The sequence below is a fragment of the Triticum dicoccoides genome, chromosome 2B, assembly GCF_002162155.2.
Source record: "Triticum dicoccoides isolate Atlit2015 ecotype Zavitan chromosome 2B, WEW_v2.0, whole genome shotgun sequence".
Classification (NCBI taxonomy): domain Eukaryota; kingdom Viridiplantae; phylum Streptophyta; class Magnoliopsida; order Poales; family Poaceae; genus Triticum; species Triticum dicoccoides.
In genome coordinates, this window is record NC_041383.1 from 147,355,815 (window position 1) to 147,360,632 (window position 4,818).

Consider the following 4,818-nt stretch of genomic DNA (forward strand, 5'->3'; position numbering starts at 1 on the left):
CAAGGGAAGCGGTCACTGGAAGCGGAACTGCCCTAAGTACTTAGCGGATAAGAAGGCCGGCAAAACAAAAGGTATATGTGATATACATGTAATTGATGTGTACCTTACTAGTGCCCGTAGTAGCTCCTGGGTATTTGATACCAGTGCAGTTGCTCACATTTGTAACTCAAAGCAGGGGCTGCGGAATAAGCGGAAACTGGCAAAGGACGAGGTGACAATGCGCGTCGGGAATGGTTCCAAGGTCAATGTGATCGCCGTCGGCACGCTACCTCTGCATCTCCCTTCGGGATTAGTATTAAACCTTAATAATTGTTATTTAGTGCCAGCTTTGAGCATGAACATTGTATCGGGATCTCGTTTAATTCGAGATGGCTACTCTTTTAAATCTGAGAATAATGGTTGTTCCATTTTATGAGAGATATGTTTTATGGTCATGCTCCTATGGTGAATGGTTTATTCTTTATGAATCTCGAACGTGATGCTACACATGTTCACAATGTGAGTACCAAAAGAAGTAAGGTTGATAATGATAGTCACACATACTTGTGGCACTGCCGCCTTGGTCACATAGGTGTAAAACGCATGAAGAAGCTCCATGCAGATGGACTTTTAGAGTCTCTTGATTATGAATCATTTGACACGTGCGAACCATGCCTTATGGGTAAAATGACCAAGACTCCGTTCTCAGGAACAATGGAGCGAGCAACCGACTTATTGGAAATCATACATACTGATGTGTGCAGTCCAATGAGTGTTGAGGCTCGCGGTGGCTATCGTTATGTCCTCACCCTCACTGATGATTTAAGTAGGTATGGGTATATCTACTTAATGAAACACAAGTCTGAAACCTTTGAAAAGTTCAAGGAATTTCAGAGTGAGGTTGAAAATCAACGTGACAGGAAAATCAAGTTTCTACGATCAGATCGTAGAGGAGAATACTTGAGTCACGAGTTTGGCACACACTTAAGAAAATGTGGAATAGTTTCACAACTCACGCCGCCTGGAACACCTCAGCGTAATGGTGTGTCCGAACGTCGTAATCGCACTCTATTAGATATGGTGCGATCTATGATGTCTCTTACCGATTTACCGCTATCCTTTTGGGGCTATGCTTTAGAGACTGCCACATTCACTTTAAATAGGGCTCCGTCGAAATCCGTTGAGACGACACCGTATGAATTATGGTTTGGGAAGAAACCTAAGCTGTCGTTTCTAAAAGTTTGGGGATGCGATGCTTATGTCAAGAAACTTCAACCTGAAAAGCTCGAACCCAAGTCGGAAAAATGCGTCTTCATAGGATACCCAAAAGAAACTATTGGGTACACCTTCTACCTCAGATCCGAAGGCAAGATCTTTGTTGCCAAGAATGGGTCCTTTCTAGAGAAAGAGTTTCTCTCGAAAGAAGTAAGTGGGAGGAAAGTAGAGCTTGATGAAGTATTACCTCTTGAACCGGAAAATGGCGCAACTCAAGAAAATGTTCCTGAGGTGCCTGCACCGACTAGAGAGGAAGTTAATGACAATGATCAAGATACTTCTGATCAAGCCCCTACTAAAATTCGAAGGTCCACAAGGACACGTTCCGCACCAGAGTGGTACGGCAACCCTGTCTTGGAAATCATGCTGTTAGACAACGATGAACCTTCGAACTATGAAGAAGCGATGGCGGGCCCGGATTCTGACAAATGGCTAGAAGCCATGAAATCCGAGATAGGATCCATGTATGAAAACGAAGTATGAACTTTGACTGACTTGCCCGTTGAACGGCGAGCCATAGAAAATAAATGGATCTTTAAGAGGAAGACAGACGTGGATGGCAATGTGACCATCTATAAAGCTCGGCTTGTTGCTAAGGGTTATCGACAAGTTCAAGGGGTTGACTACGATGAGACTTTCTCACCGATAGCGAAGCTGAAGTCCGTCCGAATCATGTTAGCAATTGCCGCATTCTATGATTACGAAATATGGCAAATGGACGTCAAAACGGCATTCCTTAATGGATTCCTTAAGGAAGAATTGTATATGATGCAGCCGGAAGGTTTTGTCGATCCTAAGAATGCTGACAAAGTGTGCAAGCTCCAACGCTCGATTTATGGGCTGGTGCAAGCATCTCGGAGTTGGAACATTCGCTTTGATGAGATGATCAAAGCGTTTGGGTTTACACAGACTTATGGAGAAGCCTGCGTTTACAAGAAAGTGAGTGGGAGCTCTGTAGCATTTCTCATATTATATGTAGATGACATACTTTTGATGGGAAATGATATAGAACTCTTGGACAGCATCAAGGCCTACTTGAATAAAAGTTTTTCAATGAAGGACCTTGGAGAAGCTGCTTATATATTAGGCATCAAAATCTATAGAGATAGATCGAGACGCCTCATAGGTCTTTCACAAAGCACATACCTTGATAAGATATTGAAGAAGTTCAATATGGATCAATCCAAGAAGGGGTTCTTGCCTATGTTACAAGGTATGAAATTGAGCTCAGCTCAATGTCCGACCACGACAGAAGATATAGAAGAGATGAGCGTCATCCCCTATGCCTCAGCCATAGGTTCTATTATGTATGCCATGCTGTGTACCAGACCTGATGTAAACCTTGCCGTAAGTTTGGTAGGAAGGTACCAAAGTAATCCCGGCAAGGAACACTGGACAGTGGTCAAGAATATCCTGAAGTACCTGAAAAGGACTAAGGAAATGTTTCTCGTTTATGGAGGTGACGAAGAGCTCGTCGTAAAGGGTTACGTCGATGCTAGCTTCGACACAGATCTGGATGACTCTAAGTCACAAACCGGATACGTGTATATTTTGAATGGTGGGGCAGTAAGCTGGTGCAGTTGCAAGCAAAGCGTCGTGGCGGGATCTACATGTGAAGCGGAGTACATGGCAGCCTCGGAGGCAGCACATGAAGCAATATGGGTGAAGGAGTTCATCACCGACCTAGGAGTCATACCCAATGCGTCGGGGCCGATCAAGCTCTTCTGTGACAACACTGGAGCTATTGCACTTGCCAAGGAGCCCAGGTTTCACAAGAAGACAAGGCACATCAAGCGTCGCTTCAACTCCATTCGTGAAAATGTTCAAAATGGAGACATAGAGATTTGTAAAGTACATACGGACCTGAATATAGCAGATCCGTTAACCAAACCTCTCCCTAGAGCAAAACATGATCAACACCAGAATTCCATGGGTGTTCGATTCATCACAATGTAACTAGATTATTGACTCTAGTGCAAGTGGGAGACTGTTGGAAATATGCCCTAGAGGCAATAATAAAAGCATTATTATTATATTTCCTTGTTCATGATAATTGTCTTTATTCATGCTATAATTGTGTTATCCGGAAATCGTAATACATGTGTGAATAATAGACACCAACATGTCCCTAGTGAGCCTCTAGTTGACTAGCTCATTGATCAACAGATAGTCATGGTTTCCTGATTATGGACACTGGATGTCATTGATAACGAGATCACATCATTAGGAGAATGATGTGATGGACAAGACCCAATCCTAAACATAGCACAAGATCGTATAGTTCGTTTGCTAGAGTTTTCCAATGTCAAAGTATCTTTTCCTTAGACCATGAGATCGTGTAACTCCCGGATACCGTAGGAGTGCTTTGGGTATACCAAACGTCACAACGTAACTGGGTGACTATAAAGGTAGACTACGGGTATCTCCGAAAGTGTCTGTTGGGTGACATGGATCAAGACTGGGATTTGTCACTCCGTATGACGGAGAGGTATCACTGGGCCCACTCGGTAATGCATCATCATAATGAGCTCAGAGTGACCAAGTGTCTGGTCACGGGATCATGCATTACGGTAAGAGTAAAGTGACTTGCCGGTAACGAGATTGAACGAGGTATTGGGATACCGACGATCGAATCTCGGGCAAGTAACATATCGATAGACAAAGGGAATAGCGTACGGGGTTGATTGAATCCTCGACATCGTGGTTCATCCGATGAGATCATCGTGGAGCATGTGGGAGCCAACATGGGTATCCAGATCCCGCTGTTGGTTATTGACCGGAGAGTCGTCTCGGTCATGTCTGCTTGTCTCCCGAACCCGTAGGGTCTACACACTTAAGGTTCGGTGACGCTAGGGTTATGAAGATATGTATATGCAGAAACCCGAATGTTGTTCGGAGTCCCGTATGAGATCCCGGACGTCACGAGGAGTTCCGGAATGGTCCGGAGGTAAAGAATTATATATAGGAAGTGCTGTTTCGGGCATCGGGACAAGTTTCGGGGTTATCGGTATTGTACCGGGACCACCGGAAGGGTCCCGGGGGTCCACCGGGTGGGGCCACCTGTCCCGGGGGGGCCACATGGGCTGTAGGGGGTGCGCCTTGGCCTAGATGGGCCAAGGGCACCAGCCCCTATAGGCCCATGCGCCTAGGGTTTCCACCATGGAAGAGTCCATGTGGTGGAAGGCACCCCTAGGTGCCTTGGGGGGGAGGGAAACCTCCCCTTGGCCGCCGCCCCCCCTAGTAGATCTCATCTACTAGGGCCGGCGCCCCCCCCCCATGGCACCCCTATATATAGTGGGGGGGAGAGGAGGGATTTACCACCAGCCCCTGGCGCCTCCATCTCCCCTCGTTACGTCTCTCCCTCGTAGTCTTGGCGAAGCCCTGCTGTTGTGACGCCATGCATCCACCACCACGCCGTCGTGCTGCTGGATCTTCATCAACCTCTCCTCCCCCCTTGCTGGATCAAGAAGGAGGAGACGTCTCCCGTCCCGTACGTGTGTTGAACGCGGAGGTGCCGTCCGTTCGGCGCTGGTCATCGGTGATTTGGATCACGTCGAGTACGAC